The following is a 25,225-nucleotide window of genomic DNA, read 5'->3' on the forward strand; positions in this document are numbered from 1 at the left end:
TAATTCTGTAAATGCTCTGAGTGCATGCCCCTAAAATATCATATCTCACCTCAAAACTCTTGCTGCTGTCTTATCTAAACATCTTACCATGCCTCTCGGATATTGCAGTAGATTCCTATCAGGTCACCCAGCTTTCAGCCTGATATCCTCAGAACTGTCTTCCACTCTGCTGTCAATGATGCTTCAAAAATGCAAACGTGATTATTTGGTTCTCTGTCACTGTCTTTCTCCATTTTCTACAAATCAATACTGTATTATGGCATGGGAGGCCATTGGTTGTTATTTATTTATTTATTTATTTATTTATTTATTTTAGAGAGAGCATGTATGGGCACCAGTGGGGGGGGGGCAGAGGGAGAAAGAGAATCTTTTATTTAAAAATTAAAAAATTAAGTTTATTTATTTGTGAGAGATAGAGACAGAATGATTGGAGGAGGGTCAGAAATACAGAAAGACACAGAATCTGAAGGAGGCTCCATGCACTGAGCTGTTAGCACAGAGCCCATCGTGGGGCTCAAACTCACAAACCATGAGATCATGACCTGAGCCGAAGTCAGACAGTTTATTGACTGAGCCACCCAGGTGTCCCAATGGGAAAGAGAGAATCTTAAGTAGGCTCTACACTCAGTACAGATCTAATGCAGGGCTCAATCCTACAACCCTGGGATTATGACCTGAGCGAAAGAGGTAGACACTCAACTGAATGAACCACCCAGGCACTACTGGCTCTTTTATCTTACCAACCTTCTGTCCCAGTAATACTCCACCATGCAGTTGCCTCTTCAGCCACCCTGACTACTTGCTGTTTTCTAAATATACCAATCCCTTTCATGTCTTTATGTCATTGCTTATTCTGTGATCTTTGCCTAGAATGCCTGCCTTTGATAATGATCACTTGATTTTTTTTCCCCAACACTTTATTTAAATATTGCTTTTTCTGTGATGTTTCCTGACCTTCTCTTTCTCAGGAAGAATTTAGTTCCCCAGCATGTGTTCCTCTGCTGTGTTCTAATATTACTTCCTTGGTATCATTTATGTTTTTACTCACTTGTTTATTCATCTGTCTGATTCCTTCTCCTAGATAATAGTGCCCTTGCAGACAGAGATTGTGTTTTCATTTCTGTAAACCCCTATTTGCCTGTGCATAAAAGATACTTAAAATATGTTTCTAGAATGAGTAAATAAACATAAAGAGATTGGCCAAGCAGTCTTGACAAAGAATAATGCTGGGGGCATCACATTCCCTCATTTCAAACTCTATTACAAAGCTGTAGCAGTTTAAACAGTGTGGGATCAGCATAAAAATAGACCAAAAAATCACCAGAACAGAATAGAGAGCCCAGAAATGAATGCATGCATATGTGGTCAAGTTAACTTAAGACAAAGAGTCAAGAATATTCAGTGGGGAAAGGACAGTCTATTCAATAAATGATACTGGGAAAATTGGACCACTATTTTACACCATAAACAAAGATAAACTCAAAATGGATTGAAAGACTTGAACATATGCCATAAAACTTCTAGAAGAAAACATATGCAGTATACCTCCTGATATTTTGGAATCTGACACCAATAGAAAAAAAAATAAATAAGTGGGACTACATTAATTAGAAAAAACTTCTGCACATTAAAGGAAACCATCAGCAGAATAAAAAGGCAACTTACAGAATGAGAGGGAATATTTGCAAATCATACATCTGATAAGGGGTTAATATCCAAAATATGTAAGGAACTCTTACATCTCAATAGCAAAAAATAAATAAATAAAAATTTAAAAAATAGGCAGAAGATCTCAACAGAAATGTTTGCAAAGAAGATATACAGACCAACCAACAAATACATAGATACTTAACATCATTAATTAATCATTAAGGAAATGCAAATCAAAACTACAATGAGATATGATCCCTTGTATCTGTTAGAATGGCTCTTACAGAAAAAGAAAGAAAGAAAGAAAAGACAGAAGGAAATAGCAAGTGTTAGCAAGAATGTGGAGCAACTGTGGAAAACAGTATGAAGTTTCCTCAAAGAATTAAAAATAGGACTAGCATATGATCCAGCAATCACTAATCTGTTTTCCGTATCTGTAACCTTGGTTTCTATAGGTTTTCTTTTTTTTAGATTCCACATATAAGAGAGATCATACAGTATTTGTCTTTATACATCTGACTTATTTCACTTAAGATAATGTCCTTGACGTCCATCCATGTTGTTGCAAATGTCAATTGCATTCTTTTAATGTGTGAAGAATATTCTGTTGTGTATATATATATCACAAATTTCTTTATCCATTCATTCATTGGTGGTCACATAACTTGTATTTCCATAACTTGGCTATTGTAAAGAGTACTTCAATGAACAGAAGGGTACAGTTATATTTTTGAATTACTATTTTCATTTTTGGATAAATTCCCTGAGGTTAGAGAGTGGGAGAAATGGGGGAAAGATGTCCAAAAAAATCTGTCATATGAATATATTAGCTGAACTGCAATCATCTGTTATAAAAGATAAGAATCCACAATGGACTTTGCTTATTTAATTTTTATTCAGTAAATATTATTTAGAATATTTAACCAAGGATTTTATCAACATTTATACATATAACTGATGAATGAATAAATATAAAGTTAAGCATATTAGGAGAAATTATAACTTCTGTTCTATTGTTTCTCTTGAACTCAAGATCAGTGTTGGTGCTCAGGAACTGAAACATAATTTTTTTATTATCTTTATTTTTAATAGATTAACAGAAAATCACTGGCTTATTGTATGTTTCTCTAACAAGGTCAAAATATAAATGTATTACTAAAAAATAAGGAATGAAATCTATATTGTTAATATCCCAGGATATTTTTCCAGAATTAAAAAAAAGAAAAAATATATATAGAGAGAAAGAACTTTTTGATTTTTATTATAGCTAAAGAATGATCTGGAATCAGTAAAGTTAGATGATACATTCTGATATTGCATGGAGTATGTTATAGGTGAGAATTTGAAATCATAATGACGATAGGTAATCTGAGAAAATGGAAAAATTAAAAAAAAACAGTAGCTTAAAATGTTGGGTTAGAATCCTTCATTTTGTAGTGAACTCAAGCAGCATAATTTTTGGAATTTCTACAGCAGCATTTGAAGACCTGTTATGAGTCGTGCACTCTAATAGGCAATAATAGAAAAGGAGAAAAAAAAGGCACCAGAAGTGTTCATTCTTAAGGTACTTTCCTGAAAGTCATGCCAATAGTTGGTACTTGCAAAGGGGACCAGAAAAAATGTAGTGTTTTAGCTGGGCACGGAAAAAAAAGAAAAAGTTGGCAAAGCACAGTCCATCTTCAGGGCTCATCAGTGTCCCCTATTGGTGCTAGGGACTGACCAAGTGACTGACTGTTGACTGCCCAGGACTGCTCTCCTTCCAAAATACAAGAGAATAAATGAGAAGTGGATATTTTTTGATAAGGTGTGTTATGGTATCTGTCAAAGAAGACTTTGAAATCCTGGCTGACGTTTTCCAGTTTTGCAAAATTATCATATTACAATATTCTATGGTAATCCACTTCATAGCTATAAAATGGGAATGACAAAACAGACTTCCGACCATTGCTATAAGAGTGATGTGAGATAAGAATGTGAAAATGCTGGGAAGATAGTAGTTATTCAAAAAACATTCTCTTTTTCCTTATGTCTATATTTTCATAGATGCCTACCTATGTTAGAGAAATGATGATGATAATGATGATGATTGTTATGATGATGATTAATTTCTTTAATCAAATGGTTGCTTTTGTACCACTTCTCCTAGACAGCATAAAAAATATATTTCCTTTAATGTGTAAGGTTAGGTTGTATATTTGGACTTTTCTTGCTTCTTGAGCTAGGCCTGAACTGCAACATACTTTCCTCTTAGGATTGCCTTTGCTGTATCCCAAAGGGTTTGGATGGTTGTGTTTTCATTTTCATTTGCTTCCATGTATTTTTTTTTTTTTACTTCTTTAATTTTCTGGTTAACCCATTCATTCTTTACCAGGATGTTCTTTAACCTGCATGTATTTGAGGGCTTTCCAAATTTTTTCTTGTGGTTGATTTCACATTTCACATTGTTATTATCTGAAAATATGCATGGTATAATCTCAGCCTATTTGTGCATGTTGAGGGCTGGTTTGTGACCTAGCGTGTGATCTGTTCCGGAGAAGGTTCCATGTGTCCTCTAAAAGAATGTGTATTCTGCTGCTTTGGGGTGAAATGTTCTGTATATATCTGTTAAATCCATCCAGTCCAGTGTGTCATTCAAAGTCATTGTTTCCTTCGTGATTTTCTGCCTAGATGATCTGTTCATTGCTGTAAGTGGGGTATTAAAGTCCCCTACTATTATATTATTATCAATGAGTTTCTTTATGTTTGTTGTTAATTGATTTATATATTTGAGTGTTTCTAGTTTGGAGGCCTAAATATTTACAATTGCTAGATCTCCTTGATGGATAGACCCCTGTAAAAATGATATAATGCCTTTTATCTCTTGTTACAGTCTTTGCTTTAAAATCTAGTTTGTCTGAAAGAAATATGGCTACTCTGGCTTTCTTTTGACTCTATTAGCATGAAAGATGGCTCCCCATCCCCTCATTTGCAATCTGCTGGTGTCTTTAGGTCTAAAATGAGTCTCTTGCAGATAGCATATAGATGGGATTTTGTTTTCTAATCCATTCTGATAACCTATGTCTTTTGATTGGAGCATTTAGTCCATTTACATTCAGAGTACTAAAAGATATGAATTTCATGACATTGTGTTACTTGTACAGTTATCTCTAAGATGGGGAAAAAATGAGAATTGTAAATGGTACCTGTACACATAAAGACCAAAGCTCTATACCAGTCAAAGATAAAATAGGCTCAAGTGATTATGTCTTACCTTTTTTGTCCAAGATGGCAATTACTGGGCATTTAATTGCCACAGTGAGAACCATTCAGAAACTGATAACCAGTGAGCAAGGAGGGAGGTAGGAGAAGGAATACACAGTTGTGGGATTTCTTCTCCCCTTTTCCCTTTCAATTTCACAAACTTGGCTCTCATAAGACCCTCATTATCTGAGACTGACTAGCCTAGATGCAAGAGGAGAAGCAGGAGCAAAACTTATGTGGGACAGGCTCTCTGCTAGTCATGCTGTTTATATTTAGTCCCAGGATGCACATAAAATAAGACTTGCTGAAAACAAGCAACTGAAGTAGCTCCCTCTAAATATGGGGATTCACCTAGGTTGGACATAATTAGAATCAAATTTCTCTTATTCTTTAAAGTCATTTTAAACCAAAGTTATTTTATCTAAAATACAAATTAATTAACACATCCTATTTAATAAAAAGGAAATGCCAAGATTTCCTAAGCTAATTAGTGATTCATCTTTCTCAACTATCACTTTTCATCCACAATCAGTGAGAAAGCTTTTGATTTTTGTGGCCCTAATTTTTCTTTTCATAAGCTGTAAAGCATGTACTAAAACACTTCTTTGATGAACATATTGTCATCTACTAAAATGTAATAGGACATCAGATTTTTTCAACAAAGTTAGAAGGAATAAAGTCTTTTGATAATATTATTCTTTGATGTTATAAAAGTTATCTGACTTCCAATCTGGTGACTGCAGTTTTGAAAAGGATTCATTAATCACAACAGAGTAATTATCTTCGGCAGTCATCTTTTTCTGAGTGATGAAGAGCCAGTCCAAAGGTGAATGTTATTATAAAGTTAAAGGGAATAGAATGTCCATGATGCTGAGGGAAGAAAGATTTAGAAATACAAAGGCTGTCTTTGAAAGGCAGTGTGTGGTGAAATAAACACTGCCCTGTAATCACGTTACAACCTCCAAAGTTTAATACTGTGCCTGTTACCTAAATGACACTGACCCTACACCATGAATAAGTGACTGCGTGTTGCACAATAGATTGCATATAGCTGAACATCTCAAGATTTCCTAGACTTAACCATACTGTGCTTGACTCAACTCCCCAGGTGTGCCTTACTTTGATAGGAAGCTAAATCAGTCCAAATGTTTCTTTCATGTCTGGTTCAACTGTTTTTCAGCTGTTTGTGCACACTTATATAGAGAAAATAAAAGACAGGTCAGGTGTGAACTTAAGTCTGATCCAGGAAAGCAGGTTTGACTTGAAAAATTCCTTTCAAAAAAGGCTAAGAGTGAGTAATGGAAATTGAAGTGGAAAATAGACTGAAAGTTGATACTGTGAGTTGGATAAATTTGCCAAATATTCTTAGCTTAATGACTAATAGTATAAAATATAATTAATGAAAATTAATAACTTACCCTTCTACTACTTTGGAATTTATGTGTCCATTTCAGAAAGCTTTGTAGGGATGTTCTCCTTATAACAAGCCTAACAACCCTAACTTAACTTTTGAGGCTTAGCAAAGGGATATATCATACTGACCTCACAGTATAAATCTGGTGTGAATTACTTTCCTGGCTCTAACTTCAAAATCTTTTCTGAGCTCTCCACTCTGGTACAAACATCTCCTTAATGTTCCACAGAGTTCTTCAATTCACAATTTTGTCACTAAATTTTATTTCCCTAAAGCAAATCATTATAAAGTATCCACTTTATTTATTTTTATCTTTTAATATTTATTTATTTTTGAGAGAGAGAAGAGAGAGAGAGAGAGAGAGAGGGACAGAGTGAGAGAGAGGGAGGGGCATAGAGAGAGGGGACACAGAATCTGAAACAGGCTTCAAGGTCTGAGCTGTTGACCCAGGGCTCAAACTCACAATCTGCGAGATCATGACCTGAGCCCAAGTTGGATGCTGAACCAACTGAGCCAACAAGTTCCCCAAGAATGCTTTTTAAATTAAAGCTACTGCTCTCCATATAACCTCTGCAGCTAAAACTCTCAGTCACTTTTTCCTCCTGTTTCTTCCTCAAATCCTCCATACTCATTCCATTGCCACGTTCTGTCAGCTTCATCTTGGAAACATCTCTGGGATTATTTTCTCTTTTGTATTCTCAGGACCGTTGTGTCCGTTCCTGCTCTCATCTTCTCTAACTTTCATTATTGCTATGATGCTCTGATTCATGTCTTTGTCCTGATCTCCCCAACTCTGATCCCCTTCTAACTGCCTCCAAAATAAAAGTCTTCTCCCCTTGTTAAAAATGCCTACTTATTCCTCAATGAATTCTTGTTTATGTTTAGCAAATCATATAAATCATCTTATAACACAATCCAAACTATTTTCCTTACTTCATCTCCTATACTTCTCCTGCAGTTCAACTTTTCATCCTCCATGTTTTTGAAAAAAGATTCCCCTCTACTAAAAATTCCCCTTTGCAGCCTTACATATCTCTTTTTCCACCTGGGAAAAGATTATCATTCTTTAAGACCTAGTTCAAAGGTCCCTTTCCTGTGACACATTTCTTAAAAAGCCCAATAAAGTTAAACCACTTCCTGCTGTGAACTTCATCAGTACTTTCAGAAAATATTTATCTTGTCGTATAATATATAGCTCATTCCTAACTTACTTGTAACCAGAATCACCTGAATAGCTTTCAAACAAAAATGTATTCCAGGACTCCATTGTAAGTGTCTGAGTTATTGTCCATGAGATGGGGTCCCAGAGGTTCCCACTTACCTTTACTGCCATGGATTTGCTTCGGCATCTCTTTTTCCCAATCTTAAAAATGGCATCTTACATGTTACAAACATGGACATTGGTTGATGTTGACCAAATAAAAGTTGAACTCCATTAATCATTCAGTTCTCCACTCATGTCCACAAGCTCACTCTGACCCAATTTGCAATCTTGATCCAGAGATAGCTTGGTCTGGGGCATACTGAAGCCAAAAGTAGATGAGCAGTTGGAAATCCCATGACCCACACATCTTTGTAGCATCAAAGAGCCCATGTTACAGACTGAAATGAGCAAGGGTTTTGGAGATGGATGGAGCCTTGCTTTACCATTTTCTAGTTCTGTGATCTTGAGTGTGTTACCTAATCAGCTTGACCCCACGTTTCTTCACATATAAAGTGGTTCTAAGTTACAATGCCATAGACAGCTGGTAGAATTAAAGGTAATGGTGAAGGGAAAGCAGAGAACAGAGGGTATGTATATTATATAGTGGCTTCTATTATTAGAGACCGTTAGTGATCTTCACTAACTTCATGAGTTAACATCTGGTAATATTCCATAAATGAGTACCTCTTACTTCTAGTAGTTAACTCATGAAATCTTTAGTGATGGACATAGAGTATGCTCACTGACTTGAAATAAAATATTTACATAGTCCTNCATTAAATTGATTTCTGAACTGAATGCCCTCTCCATCCTAAGCACATTATAGTGCAAAGTCTTTGCCATCATCCTGTATCATTATTTTCTTTTGCTAGTTCAAGAAACTGAGGATGAAAGAGGGGAATTAACAAGGCCAAAGTCACATAGCCCAAAATAATACAGCTTAGTAGCAGAACTAAGACTACAGTCTGGATATTTAGTGCTATTTACAAACACTGCAATTTCCAGGTCCTGCTATTCACTTGTTCCCTTCATACAAAACTAAGCATCCTGCCAGGACACCATATCTTGCAGTACTCAAATCGCTGTTCCTGGAGAGATTGCCTCATGGTTAGGAATCCATTCCCTGGGAGGGACAGTCCTGGTGACTTCTGCCTGAGAGCCAGACACTGACTCCCACAGCTGTGCAGAGAGACCTTTGTAGTATGTGAAAGCATATTGTGCAATTGTGCTCTGATTAGTAGCGCAGCATGACTTCTGGAATCAAGCAGTTTCTAAAACCCAGCAGGATTCATCTAGAGAAAGGCCTGTCAACACTCTTCTTGAACCTATACATATTGAATTTGGTGCTAAGCTTTGAAACTGAAGCCCACAGAACATTCCCTAGGTGACATGAACTCGATGCATTGCAATTTTACATTTAAAACAATTCTCTTGGAATAAACTAATGTATGTAAAACAATGGCTAGTACAGTAAAAAGTGTGCATGATTTTATTAGTATTTAATTTAAATGTGGTAAAAACATTTAAAATTAATAAAGAAATGAAAGTTTTATTGCTTTTGCTTACAAGTACTATTTTCTGAATAGGCTACATGTTTTTTGGTAAAGAATTTCTTGTGTCATTGTGGAGAGCTGGCAAAATGCCTCAATATCTGGGTAAAAGTGAGCATTATTAATTCCAGTTTGAAGAGATGTTAAATTATGAAAACATTCACTCATATATTTATTACATTTCAGTTCCTTTTCTGATCTAGGATATGTATTATGATAGTGATATATAAATGGTTAAATTCTTTTTTTTTATTATTTTATTTATTTCTGAGAGAGAGATACAAAATCTGAAACAGGCTCCAGGCTCTGAGCTGGCTGTCAGCACAGAGCCCAACGCAAGGCTCAAACCCACATACTGTGAGATCCTGACCTGAGCCAAAGTCGGACGCTTAACCTACTGAACCACCCAGGTGCCCCATAAATGGTTAATTTATATACCAATATGAGATTGTGAATTTTAACCACATATATTGCATATAATAAAATTCTCATAGATAGCATGTTGATAATGGTGTATATAGATAATGACTACATAATGTGATGGACAAAAGGAACATATTTGGGATTTATCACATGATATATTATTTGTGACATTCTAATAATATCTATTATTATGGAATCAGCTTTGTGTCTGTGTACTGTATTCTGAAGCGTGTGAATGGCATCTGTATTGGAAGAAAAAAGAGATGTTTTATTGAATGTAAATATAATTTGCTACAACTGGCCACCATTTTGAAATAAGAAATATGGATATATATCTCCCTAGGGCAACTTCCTTCTATTGTTTTAAACATTCAATTTGGCAATTAGTTCCAAAAGTTTCTTATAATTCATCTTATGAACATATGCAGCACTTCAAATCACTGAACCCGGTAGTTTTTCAAATGCATTTTAGTTATATACCAAAGTCAAACTTCTAAGTAGCTTTTGAGCCAAAAATAGAATCTAGGAAAATATAGTGCAATTGTTGATTGAATGTAATGACTTACTGCATTGATTCAACTTAATGTAGATCTTTTGTGAAATTTTCCTCTAGTTTGGAAAAATAATTCTACTTAACTCTTTGTATTTACTACCCGCTTTTATTTTATCCTATAGTGAAATCACAGTTGCCAGCAGAGGCCACTGGTGGCTTTAAGAACTTTTACAGTTAAAGATAAAGTTTTGTTTAGGGTACATGACTTATTAAATCAAGAACTCCTTTCTCCTTTTTCTTTTTTTCCCCCTCTTTCAGAGATCTGGGAGATGGGGGCTTAATGTATTAATTTGTTTTTTCTAAGGCAGAGAAAGTGGTAAAGAGTTAGTCAATGCAATGACAGTATACCTTTTTGGGAAAGATAGAAAAGTGAGTTCTATATCATTTAGTGTTATCTGTCTTTCCTTTGTTTATTTATTTTAGTTCCATCACTCCTAGGCTATCTGGAGTAAATCTAGTCAACAAAAAATCAGCTATAACTGAAAGCTTTGTCCAGTTGCAAGAATAAAAATATCTTTATGAAATATTTATGGATTTTCAATATATGATCAAGAGTTTGGGTAGATAGTAGAGCAGTTGGTTAAATCTGTACCTGCTTCATAAACCTTTTCCAGGTAGATCTTCAAAATAAAGAAAAAAGGATTATCCTAAATGCAGATATTTTCTTCTTTACCACTTAGAACCAGTTTCTTCTTCCTTTTCTTCCCTTGTTCTTGCCTTTCTTTTCTTTCTACTTCCCTTCTTTCCTTCCTTGCTTTCTATCTTCTATCTTTCCTTCCTACCTTCTTCCTTCCTCTCTTCTTTCTTTCATCCCTTCCTTCTTTCCCAACTTTCCTTCCTCTATTTCTTCTCCCTAGACATCTTGACAAATATCAGCTAACGTTTTTACACAAGGGAATAACAAATTTGCATTTCTTTAGTTTGAAAGGATACTTTTTACAACAAATCTAGTATCTTTCAAACAACGCCTCCTCAAGCATTCTTCAAGAACATTAAAATCTATCACCCAAAGGTAATAATACTGTATTATATATTTGAAAGTTGCTAACAGAGTAGATCTTAAAAGTTCTCATCATTAAGGGAAAAATTGTAACTGTAAGGTGATGGATGGTAACTTATTATGGAGATCATTTATATATAAGCATATGTATGTAGTCATCATGTTGTATGCCTAAAGTTAATATAATATTATGTCACTTGTGTCTCAGTAAAACTGGAAAAATTTTAATTTTAAAAAATAAATAAAACATGTTCTAAAAATATTCATTTAGTTATTAGATGAGTTTTGATAATATTGCATAATCTGCTGTAGGAGTTTCTCATTGACATTAGCATACAAATGACCCAGAGAATAGCTGACTGCAAAAAGACCTTTTTTCTTGCCCATTACAACCATGTGGCACTGTGTTCCCAGGGTCAGCAGTTTCAGAAATACCAAACGGAGCCAGTTGTATTTGTTTGTCAGGAATCATGTGATCTCACAAGTGCCCAATATCTTCCCATTTCTGAGGAAAGTATCATGGGGAGTTAGGAGAAAGTGTCAGCAAATAAACTTTGATAGCTTGGCTATTTTGTAAACAAGCCCAATGCTAAATGATTCCATTTCTTTTGTCATAGACTGAAAGGTAAGCTTTCAGGAAGACTTTGGAGCTTAAATGATGCTCTTTGAATAGTATGTTCATAAGGGCCACAGTAGGTACGTCGTTCATGTTTTTGTCATTCTCGATGCTGATATTCCCAGTAACTCTCTTCATTGTGTCTTTAAACAATACTCAAAAGATGTTCACGTTAGGTGTTTATTCAGTTCCAAACTTAGCTTTATCTTTACTGTTTTGATGACAAACTTGCTGAAGTTTCTAACAGGCTTATTTCTTTACTCAAAGATTATAAGAATATGATTTTGATGGTTTAGATGCATACCTCAGTCCTCTTTTACTGTATTGAACATTGATACCATATCTGTAATTTTTAGGTAGTGAAGACCATTTGACTCTATGCTAGATAATGAGAAGAAAAATATAATAGTGACAGCTTACACAGTGTTTACAATGTATCAAGATTTATACCACATATTACATATATATTATGCCACTTAATATATAGCAGCCATGTATGACATGTATTTCTATCCTTACTTTTAAATATGAGGAAATAGTATTTTATTATGATCAAACAATTTACCCAGTGTTATATGGATAATGGGTAAAATAATCAGGATTTAAATCCAATTCGGCCAGATTCAAAGCTTATGTTTCAAACTGATTATTTTGCCTCTTACTACAACTAGAAACCTACCAGGGGAAAAGTAGTTTGATTTTTATAGTGCTTCTCTGCCTTTTCTCCAGTACGGAATATATGTATCACCAGGCTACTCCTTTTGCTGCTGACCTATATCTGAATTTCATGTATTCTGCTAATGAGACACAGTCTATACAGATAAAGAAATGTCTGAAATTTATGCAAGGCATGGAAAATAAATAGAAAATAATGTCAGAAGGTGTTATATGGAAGTAGGTTAAATTAAATTGATAAAGTAATGATTAATCCATACTTTACAAAAACATAGAATATTGCAAAGCCAAATAGGGAAAATAATTAAAAGAAGTGAGAAGTCTTTTCTGGCACAGTTGTCCAATGACAGAGATTTTAATAATTTTTTGAAAGTCAGAAACCTCTCTGATTTACAGCTCAGGAGTAAGCCAAGATAGGAGTTTTAGCACTGAAAGATTTTAGCACTTTGCAGGAATATTTTTTCATATTTTAAAAAGCCAAGGAAGAGGTAATTTAACCAGAAGTGAATGAAGACCCCAAAAAGCAACATCTGGAAGCATCTACAGAGATATGTTTAACTACCTTATGTGTTAGTCTATGTCCAGTGAAAATTAATACAAAGACTGTAAGTGTAGTCATTTTTACTTTCTTTATACAGTCTCTAAAGAAATCCTGCACTCCAAACAACAGATTCTGGTTATAGAGTGTGATTGTGAAGTAGATTTAGAAATAAATCTGATTCACCTTCTCTAAGGAACGATGAAGAAAAACAGCCCAAATCCACAGTCATGTTGTTAGACGCTTTTAGAAGAGAAATACGTGAGTTCCTAAATACAATCACTGCAAGTCAGTGTTGGCCTATTATCTGTCATCCCGTGTGTTTGTTATCAGAATGTGTTTTGGGTAGTTTTACAAAACATTTTAATTCATGCCTTGAAAATTTCATTGTGTTTGTTTATAAAATAACTTTTATATTACTGGAAACTACTTTCTGTCAAGGAAATGATTTCAGAATGCTGTCAGACTTTGTCTAATTCTTTTTTTAAGTATTTATTCATTTTTGAGAGAGAGAAAGATAGAGTACGAGTAGGGGAGGGTCAGAGAGAGAGGGAGACAGAATCCAAAGCAGGCTCCAGGCTCTGAGCTATCAGCACAAAGTTGATGCAGGGCTCAAATCCACGAATGGTGAGATCATGACCTGAGCCCAGGTCGGATGCTTAACCAATCGAGACACCCAGGCACCCACAGACTTTGCATAATTCTTAAGAAGAGGTGCTAGTTTGTAATTCTATCCTCTGGTTCCCACAAATGCAAAGATTTCAGGTTATACTGCCTTTCATGCCATTATTTTATTGAATATTCATTTTTGTATATTGGGATTCCAACATGAAATGAGTTTCTATGCAGCAAGAACACATGAAACATAATCACCAAGCTGTATTTTAAACAAAGCAACTCATTCCCAACAAAGAAAGTTAGAACATATGCAGAGGGTGCTGGCTTCTTCAGTGCTTTTAAAAGATTGTGAACAGTTGGGATAAGAGTTGCCAGAATTAAAGAATGACTTTTATGAGGAGGATAAAAGAAAAGTCCTGCTATAAAAATGCTTTAGAGTTCGTTGGACTCTACATATTTCAGCTCAGGTAGAGCGCAGATTATGGCATTCATTATTTAAACAGGCTTGAATCTCAAACAAAAAAATGAGGGGCCCAAGTGGTTAGCATTAAGTTAAACAACTTGTCATAAAGTCTCTTATTATTCTAAGTAGTCTTGTGTTTTATGTCATTTTAAATACAAACTAAAGAAACCACCAAAAAAGACCTCTTCTGGCAATACCAGTAAAATAAAATGGTCATTAAAGCACACTACAAAGATTTAATAATAACATCCAGTACATATTCAAACAAAGCCTGTACATGTTGCTTAACTTTGAGTACCAATAGTCTATGTTTAACATGGCATTCAATGAAATGATTAGGGGAATTGACAGTCTTATTAATAGAAATATGCTTATCTGCTGAGAAAATAACCGTCCATTCTCTTCTCCCAAGACAAACATTTTTTTTTCTTTTTATTTCTCCCTTTTGTAGTCTTCATAGTATTTATATGCTGGTTACTGTAAGCTTTTTCAGTAGGAAATCCTGTTAAGAAAACACAAACCAATGGCATGAAAACAAGTATTTGTTCACAGACTTTCTGAAGTAAGATGAAATCCCTACAGTGGTTGTTCTCAGATATATGAGCAAAAGGTTCTACCACATTATTTTAGCACATATCAGAGCTAAATTGAAGGAGGAGAAAAATTAGGAAAGGATTGAGCTATAGTTGTGCTAACACCTCTAAATTATTTTTAATTTTATGCATTTAAGAGGGAATTTGATGTGTTTGCCTTGTGCCTGATGAGTTCTAATGGGCAACCTTCCTAGCTAATGCTATTGGGGCTTGTGGTTGGTTAGTTAATAAAAAGTTATCCATTAAGTCCAGAAATTATGAGACAGGACACATACAAAGGTGAAAAAATTTAATTTAGAATATTCCTTCACCTTTTGTAATAGAGCCAAGTACTTTCCTTTGAGCATGGATCTGCTTATTGGAGTGGATTTGCATATTATCCTTTCTTACATGAAACATATGCTAATGCATCATCCTCAATTTTTCTGGCTTATTCAGATGAGAGTGAGAATTTAAATTTTTAAAAATGTTTTATTTATTTCTGAGAGAGAGAGAGAAATAGCGTGAGCAGGAGAGGGTCAGAGAGAGAGAGGTAGATACAGGATCTCAAGCAGGCTCCAGGCTCTGAGCTAGCCATTAGCAGAGAGCCCTATGCGGGGCTGAAACCCATGAACTGTGTGATCATGACCTGAGCCAAAGTCAGATGCTTAACCGACTGAGCCACCCAGGTGCCCTGACAGGGAGAATTTAATTGCTACTTGTGAAGCAATGTGAATGCCAAACCTTTCTACATTTGTGCTATTTCCCCCAATATTCTAATATCATTGTCCTCACCTGTAATTCGGTAGCATCAATTCCTTGTTCTTTCTGAAGGGTTAAACTTGGTTTTCATAGAAATGGCCCCTTTGTTTCAAATTTATATTTTATCAATATAACTTATTCAATTAAACAATATAATTACAGTAGCAAGAATAAATGCATTATCAGGTTGGGAAGAAATATGAATAATTTATGTAAGCAGATGGCATGGTGCTGGGAGGTCAAGTATTCAAGTGCCCGAGGCTGGTGTGCTAGGTCAGGCCTTCACTGCATCCTAGGCTTCAGACTCTATGGTCTGGAGGGGACAAGAAGCTACTGGTAAGCCTTCAGGTTGGCTCTTTAAAGATCAGTTAAAGGGTGCTCTTACTGAAAAATTGTAAAGGCCTCTGGATAAAATAAGAAGCCATTTTCAGTGCCTTTCAGATACATGCATTTGAACCTTCTGTTTCTACACTTAGAAACTAGACTGAACATATCTGTGAAATAGTTATTTGGAAGGCACTATATTTACTGACTTTAAAATGAAGTCACAAAATAGTTTCTTTGTTAAGTGTCATATGATAACACCTATTGAGTTTAAATAGTTATGATCAGAAACAGAATTTTAGTCTTCATTTCAAAGTGGGAAGAAATGGGTATTTTATCTTTTTCAGGCTGTAGTGATACCTTAAGTTTGATGTAATGACCCAGAATGATTTGCCTAATTAATGACTGTATCCATCTGTTTTCCTTTAGTAATGGACATCATGTTACAGAAACTAGGGCTATACTAATATCTTTGTCCTTGTTCTCTATAGTAGTGAACAAAAATGGCAGGTATCTTTACCTCTAGGCCTCCCTGCATGTGGGTTGGTCATTTTTATTAAGGCTATGAATTTAGAAAGAGTAGAGGTGTATTTCTCCCAGTCTATACCTGGGATGAACTGGGAATGAAGAAGTTGAGGGAATTGGAAGAGAGAAGTATTTACACATCTGCCTCAACCACTCTTCCCTCATTCAAGAGCCCAACAACTTTTTTAAAAGTTTATTTATTTTTGAGAGAAAGAGAGTGCAGTTGGAGGAGGGGCAGAGAGAGGGAGAGAGAGAATCCCAAGCAGGCTCTACACTGGCCGCACATAGCTCAACGCAGGCCTCGAACTCATAAACTGCGAGAGATGACCCAAGCCAAAGTCGGGTGCTTAACCGCCTGAGCCACCCAGGTGCCCAGAATCCACGAATTTTTTTAACTCATCTTTTAACAATCAACCCACAGGCCAACACCAGTCTGATGTCTTCCTTTATTTACCTTGGAATATCTGGCTTTACTAAATTCTGGATTTCTTCATGGTAAGATTAACACTGTGGGACAAAATATACTATGAAGAGTGTTTACATGAATGATGAATAAGGTCAAATTCTAGCCCGAATTGAACTTTGATTTCTGGTTAGTTTACAAGACGTGCTTATGGTCTCCCCATTTCTACTTCAAAACAAAACGACGACAACAACAAAACAGTAAGAATAACAAAAATAATAGATTTGGGGGGTTTAAGGAGTGTAAGTCAGATGGGGCTTTTATATCCATTATCCTATCTCCTCCTTCTAATAACTCTTTGTGGGAGGCATGTTTAACAGCATCATAAAATCATGGATGGGGAAAGCAGGGCCTACAAGGATTAATTTGCTCAACGTCAAATAGCTAGTAGTGGCAAAAATGGGATTTGAACTTGGCTCATCTGATTTCAAAGTCTGAGATCTTAATGCTAAAATATATTACATCCTCCAGTTAATAATTGAGCCTTTTCAGACTTGAATTCTGGGATGCCAGATAGTAGAGTTTTGACTTCACACGAATGGCTATTTGTAGGATGAAAGCCTGACACTTTCAGAACTGGTCTCATGTAATTGACTTACAGTGTGGGATAGTTGTCAAAAGACTTCATGGCCACATCAAATCCTGGCACTGAGGGGTCACTTTGATTTTTTGACACCATATTTTAAATAAAGCTAGACAAAGAAACAAAACCTGATAGGTTAGGGACTGGTAACTGAGGCATTCACAGACTAGATGAAGAAACGGATATCTGAATGAGGATTTAGAAGATGCATTTAGTTTGGAAAATATAATTTTTGGATGACCTTTGAGAGAAACATTTTAGCAGAAGATGGAAAAAGTACCAGTTTGCAACAAGAGTACATGGGAAGTGAGAAAGTGATAGCAGTTAGTAGAGTCTGTCTTTCAAAATGTTCAGCTGGATATCCTCATCAAACTCTTCAGTTAAGCAAAAATTCTGTGTATAGTGCTTGTGCCTATGTCAGTCAATTCAGTCTAGAAATAGAAGGTCACCTGACATAAGCCTGGTTGATTTACTTCCCTCCAATGTATCTTTTTCTCTTTTGCCATGTCATCTGTTTTACTAACTGTAGATGTGCTTTTTATTTTATTATTTTGCCACCTAAAAAGAGTAAAATTGAATTTTCCTACCAGGCATGTTTTGTAGCAGCATAACAAATTTAACATGGTTAAATTACATTTGTAGAAGTTGGTATTTGAAATATAGTTGTTTATATTGGGGCAGATGGATGGCTCAGTAGCTTAAGTCTCTGACTTTTGGTTTTGAGTCAGATCATGGTCTCACAGTTCCGGGAATCGAGCCCCACCTCAGACAGTGAAGAGCCTACTTGGGATTCTCTCTCTCCTCCTCCCTCTCTGTTCCTTGCCCACTTGCTCACTCACTATCTGTCACTCGAATAAATAAACTTAAAAAAATAAATTATTTGAAATATAGGTGTTAATAAATAAACATAATTCATTGTAATTCAGCAAAACTCAGGGGATTGTGCCTTACTCATAATTTAACTTTTATTTTTTTTATTTTTTTAATGTTTTATTTATTTCTAGGAGAGAGAGAGAGAGAGAGAGACAGCGTGAGCAGGGGAGGGTCAGAGAGAGAGGGAGTCACAGACTGAAACAGGCTGCAGGCTCTGAGCTGGCAGTCAGCACAGAGCCCGGCGCGGGGCTCGAACCCACGAACCGCGAGATCATGACCTAAGCGAAAGTCGGACGCTTAACCGACTAAGCCACCCAGGCGCCCCTTTAATTTAACTTTTAAAGTAGGCTTCTCCCCACCCTCACCCCTGCCACTCCACCCAATTTTGAAGTAATGAAACATGATCTTAGTTTTGGAATGGAACTCTGGAATAAAAATTTAAGCAAACATTTTGATGTACCAATAGTATGTATTTCATCCTCATATGCCCTAAAATGAATAAACTTTGAAAAGTAGTTCTAATTCTATCATAGTATTTGATGAGAATGCATTAAACAAGGTAATGAGTGGTTCCAGCAGTGCCATGGAGACACAGGTTTTCTAGAAACAACCCAAGGCACTGAATACAATTTGCTGCTGTTGTATATGTCCTCCCGGGGCATCAGTTAATCCATGAATTCTCTCTGTTCCACATTATTTAACAAAGGACCTAAAATTAATGGTATTACTTATTTGACTCAAAAAGTTAATCCCTTACTGGACGAAACATGTGTCTGGTTCTCTGCAAATTGTGATTCGGGGTTACAGAATTTTACTTTGTATCCCAGCCCTATCTAATCAATAGTGATCTCTTTTCCTTGTAATTCTTATAGAAATATCATTGATATTTACCCAAATTTTAATACTTGAGTAATTTAATATAAGTTAAGCTTTTAGAGACTGAATATTATGGGAGTATAAAAATAGTTACTTTAAACCTATACATAAAATATTTAATAAACCTGAACATATGTATACCCTAAGACCCAGAAATTGTACTTCAGAAGATATGGTACAAATATTCATTACAGTTCTATTTGATATAGTCCCACAACTGAAATGTGCTTTAAAAAATCAACGGATGAATAAATGATGATATAGTCCTAAATTGGTATACCATACAGCAATGAAAACAAACAAGATATCATCACAGGCAATAATAAAAATGGATCTGATAACCATAATTTTGTGCACGAGAAACCAGGCACTAAAGCACATATGCTGATGAATGAGTCTGTCTGTCTGTCTGTCTCTCCCTCTCTTTCTTTCTTTCTATCATCTATCTATCTATCTATCTATCTATCTATCTATCATCTATTATGAATTGAATATGTGCAACCCAACCCCCAAAATTCGTATGTTAAAATCCCTAGTGTGATGGTATTTGAAGGTAGGGCCTTTGGGAGATTATTAGGTCATGAGGGCAGAGGCCTCATGAATGAGGTTAGTGCCTTTATGAAAGAGACCCTAGAGAGATCCCTTGCTCTTTTCCACAGGTGAAGACATAGCAAGAACTGCTTGTAATATTGCCTTTAATATTTTTAACATACCTTCTGAAGTGAAATTGCCTTCCATGAACCAGGGAGTGGGCCGTCACCAGACCCTGAATTTGTTGGTGCCTTGATACTAGACCTCCCACCCTCCTGAACTGTGAGAAATAAATATGATTTAACCCATTCAGTGTATAATATTTGTTATAGCAGCTCAAATGGGCTAAGATAGTGTCTATCACAGGCAAAACTGGACTGTAATAGAGTTAGATGGGTTATCTTTGCAGGACAGGGGCTGTGAGAGGGCTTGATGGACATTCTGCAGCACTGAGGATGATTCACTTCTTGATCTGAGTGCTGGCTAAAAGGATGTGTCCACTTTGTAAAACCTTACTGAGTTTATAATTTGTCCCCTTCCTCTTTGCAAGTTATGTTGTAATAAGGTACACTTTAATAAATGTTCTTGCTAACAGCAACTCCCTAAGAGACGTGTTATGTGCCAGTTTATTCTTCATTAGCCACCAAATCAATAGAATACATTCTTAGTATTTCAACCTGTAAGCTTTCTGAATTGAGGATAAAATTAGAAACTCCAACAAATTAACTTTGAGCAGATGACATTTAATTCAAAAAAGATCAAATAGGAAATTGCCCTTTCTTAAAGATGCTATTACAGTGGTGTGCTACCTAATTACAGATACTAAATCACTTGCTTTTATTCATTCTATTTTTAGGAAGCATAGTATTGTGGGCAGCATTCATGAATTAAAAATTGTGATAACATGTAAAGAGACACTTAGAGGTATTGTTAAAACACATTCTCCAAAGTAAGGCTAAGCTAATTTGAGCTTGACTTCATCAGCACTCAAAATTCAGCAAATGAAACATACTATAATGTTCATGAGAATTATATTTGGCAGTAGAAGAATTTAGTGCAATGGGTGTGAAGACATGGTAAGAGAGAACTAGTGTATTTGTAATTACTGTCAATGATAAGCATGTGGTAGGTAAAAACTCAAGAAATAATTTCTTCTTGTTGTTGGCTAACACTCCTGGAGGGACATGCTTTATAATTAGCTATCAGATAAAATTTTTAACTAATAGAAAAGAGGTAATGTTAAATTCAAGTTTTCTTGATAACTTTGTAAATAAGCAAGCTTAGCTCTTCCTCCTGAAACCTAAGAGACAGACATCCTCTGCCTCTGTTTCCACAAAGGTGGAGAGCAGAAAGAGTTGCACCACGATTATAGGAAAAATTAATCTTCAGAAATGACCAGAGTTGAACTGAATATTTACATTGTTTGTCTGTATTCTTTGATTTGGCCTCCCAGTTATCTGATTCTGCTTAGGATTAGATTTTGGCTACACATAGTTTCCCTGCCCACATATTAGTTCAAAAACATATACTTTGAATGTCTACTCTGCACTAGGAAAAGTGTTGAATCCTAGCAAAATATGGGTATGAATTGTGTTTTCAAGAAATAGACACAAAAGAAAAGGTATATATGCAATGTAGAATTGACACAGATCATATGAAAAGAACTTAAGGGCAACAGGGGGTCATGGCAAAGGATTACATTTGGCAAGTGTGACCACAGTAGGCTTCATGGAAGAGATATAGCAAATGATTTCAGTCTTGAATGTTGGCTGAAATATAAACATGAGGGGGCATAAGAATGGCATTCCAGGAAGAAGAGTTAAAGCAAAGGTACAGAGGAAGGAAAATAATGGTTACTGAGAGTAAATAGTGAGTCACTTGCCTTGATGGGGATGTCAGACGTGTATAGCAGCACCAAGGAACAAGACTGCAAGGTGCATGGAGATATTAAGCATATGTATTTTGTTTATTAGGCAGATGATCTAAATGATATTATTTATTGGGCAACCATATGTAAGACATATCAGAGCGCATAAAGAGCTCTTGAAAGTCCTAAAGGAATAGTCTAGCTTGTCTGCACATCCATGGAGGAGAAAAGTCAAGATAATACTGGTAGTAAAAATCTATAAAACTAATTTCCTGTTTAAAAATTGTTCTTTTTTTTCTCTCTCTAAGGAAGGAATGGTGTAGCAGGCTTTCCACCTGCTTAATCATTATTTTTTTCTTCTTTAGCTCCACATCCTGCATTTTGAAGTACATCTGCAAGTTCAGATAGAGCAAATTTCAGATGTGAATGAAAAATGGAATGCTTTTAATTTTTAAATAATGCCTGCCTGAATGGTAAAATGGCTGTGACAAGATTAGCCAGAATCATAGCACTCGTTTTATTGAAGAAAAATAAGTCAGTGACAGTCATTTTATTTATACAGCCATCTGCACATTCGTGTCTAAATCCTTCTGGTATTTGAAAATGCAGCTTCCAAATGCGGGATCTTATTGGGAGGCCTGAGTCATTTGAAAGCCAGCAGGAGTGACAGGCAAAGACAAATTTTTTTGTGAGCCCTTAATTCCAACCTCTTATTCAGTTAGCCTTTTTATGAGCTGCTGTCACTGTGAAATCAGACAAATTCTAGTAAACAAGCAAACTACTGTTTGGCTCTCCATCCTGCAAAGGCTGATCTGGTTTAAGATTAGATGTATGGAAAGGGTATGGAATAAGATCAGAATAGCCTGATGGAATCACTGAGTTTGTGAGGCAAAAAGCACTTAGAGATGTCCTAGCTGAGCACAAGCCTCCACATTGTTCAGAGATGCTCAAGGGCATTGAACAAGCCCATGGGTTGCAGGACTCCAACCCTCAATACACAGACGCACACAGGCACACACTCATATGCACACATGCACGCACACACACAGACACACTTCATTTAAAGCAGTACACTTCGGTCTAATTTAAATATGCTGAAGTTTCCTCTAATAAATAGTAGGGAAAATTGCAGACCTAGTAGGGTGGCTTACAGAATCCAACTTATGGATTCATTTCATGGATGTTGTAACAATTTGGAAAAAGGATAAATGACTTTCTTCTATATCTTCCCCCTCCTCAGTCTTCCCATGAAGAAGAATGAATGGTTACTAATGTAATATAGTCTTTACAAGGTATTTAAAGTAGGATGTGTCAACTTTACATATCATTTCTTTCTCTTGTTCTGTTCTCTTTGAATTCTGTGCTTATATTACTTCACGACTTTAGTATTTACAAATAATTCTTCTTTTGCTTGTTTTTTTTTCCTGGTATTTAAAAAATACTCCCAAATTTTCCTTCACTACAGACATGGATTTCATTGAGTTCCTTGCCTTGTTTGTCTCTTGTCATTCTCTGTGTAGGCTATTCCATCCTCTTGTTACCATGTTTAGAGTCTAAGACTCCAATTGCTCTAGAGAATCATATTTGAGAGAATCCAAAACATATGTATTAACTTAGATGCTTATTTAATATCAGTATTATGAATAACATATTTTTCATAATTGAAGTTGGTAGTCCTAAGGGATAACAAAAAAGATTTTTATTTTTAGAACTATTCCAGGCAATCAAGGAGAAAGTTTTGATTTTTTATTTTGATTAGGGTTTGTGCTATAAAAAATTTACTGCCTCAAGGGGTGCCTGGGTGGCTCAGTGGTTAAGTGTCTGACTTTTGATTTTGACTAAGTTCATGATCTCATTGTTCATGAGATCGAGCCCCGTGTTAAGCTCTGTGCTGATAGTGTGGAACCTGCTTGGGATTCTCTCTCTCCCACTCCCTCTCTCTCTGCCCTTCCCTTTCTCAAAAATTAATTAATTAAATAATATTTTTTAAAAATTTACTGCGTTAAAAATATCAAAGCTGAAGCACCTGGGTGGCTCAGTCAGTTGGGCACCTGACTCTTGATTTTGGCTCAGTTCATGATCTCATGGTTGGTTGGGTTTGAGACACCACATCAGAGCCTTAGCACAGAGCCTGTTTGGGATTCTCTCTTCCTCTCTCTCTGCCCCTCCTCCCCTCTAAATATTTAAATAAACTTAAAAAAAATAAAAACTGAAGTGGACATTAAAAACATAATAAAGGTATGTGAAACAATTCTATCATTATATTAAAATGTATTGTGCCTATCTACATATATTGATATGTTCAACTGACCATTTGAAAAGTTAACTATAGGAAAGAAAATGTGACAATTTAATAGTCAGTAAGAATATGTATATATTGTCAATTTAAATGGTGATAAAATATTGTATAAAAATCAAAGAAACACCATTTACATATATATAAAGAAGGTGAAAGTATTTATAAAACAAATTGTTCCTGCCACAAATGGAAATATCTTAGAAATGATAGTGTATACACAGTATAAAGTACTAATTCCTGTTTGTTTTCTTTTTTTTCTAAAGGATGAACTTTTTAAAAGCAACTTTACTTTGCGGTATCTTAAAGTTAATCTTTGGGTAACTAAGAAGATATCTCACTGTAAAAACAACATTTTCATTCTTTTATAGAAAAAGTCTGCTTTAATATAGTAAGCTTTGCATGATACTATCTTATAAGAATTATCCACAAAGTCGGAGGCAAAATAAGTAAAAACAGAAAGAAATAAAATTATTCTTATCATGTAGCCAAATCTCTAAAACCAAACACCTGATTATAAACATTTCCAGAATTTATTCTTTTCTTCTATTTGTATTCCTTTTAAAGGTTACGTTCCCACCCCAACTCTTTTTTTTTTTTTTTTTATAGAAAAGGGCAAACAACTTTGTCCTTATCTGAGCAGTAGCTCCTGGTAAGCCCTGTGCCAAGCGATCTGATTTTAAAATAAATAACCCTTCCCCAAATAGTAATCTTTTCTTGATTAAAAAAGATGTTTAGAAAAAGAAAACAATATATTTGTTCACCTACATGAGCCTTGAGTGATATGGCTTAGTAGTTGTGTTGCATCTATAAATACATCTTTTGACAACAGAGAAAATCACTTTTCTTCTTCTCATTTTAGAAATAAGAGCCCTTTGCAATATAATCTCCAAGGAAACAATCATTCCAAGGACCTTGATTGGACAAACCAACTTCTCTAGTCCCTGCCCTTCTAATCTAAATCTTTCTGTCAAAATCTGATAGATTCTGTCAACCTTGATGATGATCTTGGAATGCAATTCCAAAGTTACTCTCAGCATTTTATTTGCAAAAGCACAAATTTATTTGCAAAAGGCTTTTGATTTTTTTTTTTTTTTTTGAAAGTGGCTTCATTCTTCACTCTAGACTTGGAACCTGGCTTGTGGAACTCCACATTGGAAATGCAAAGGCCTACCTCCTCTAATCACTGCATTCACCACCATTGGCAGGGAATTAACTTGAGCTCTTACTGGTTGGGATTGATGCTTTCAAGTTCCAAATCTTTTTCTTTGGCTTTCTGATGCAGAAAGGATTGAAAGGATGTTTTCAACCTTACAATTTCAGTCCCATCATATTCTTTCTCACTAGTGGATTGCAAATGTGAAAGTACATCAACAAACATGTTACGTTAATTTATTTTAGTCATTTGTCTTGACTGAATAGAAACTAAGGAAGCTCAAAACAAATTGAAAACAAAAACAAAGTAAAAAACAGGTTAAATAAGTGGGTGTCAGAACATTTAAACTGTAATTATATAATCAGATGTCTTGTTTTGGCACAAATAGTTAGATTCAAGATATTTGGAAGGTTTTGATGTTATTAACTCTTACTGTATGATAGGTGTCATTTG

General features: G+C 35.4%; 1 protein-coding gene across 1 annotated transcript in view; it reads left to right on the forward strand.

The window, feature by feature from the left end:
• The window catches only part of ZNF804B (zinc finger protein 804B), a 514,753-nt gene that overhangs the window by 369,289 nt on the left and 120,239 nt on the right, over window positions 1-25,225 (forward strand). The window lies entirely within an intron of this gene.

Source organism: Crocuta crocuta, unplaced genomic scaffold, assembly GCF_008692635.1.
Source record: "Crocuta crocuta isolate KB4526 unplaced genomic scaffold, BGI_CrCroc_1.0 scaffold165, whole genome shotgun sequence".
Taxonomy (NCBI): domain Eukaryota; kingdom Metazoa; phylum Chordata; class Mammalia; order Carnivora; family Hyaenidae; genus Crocuta; species Crocuta crocuta.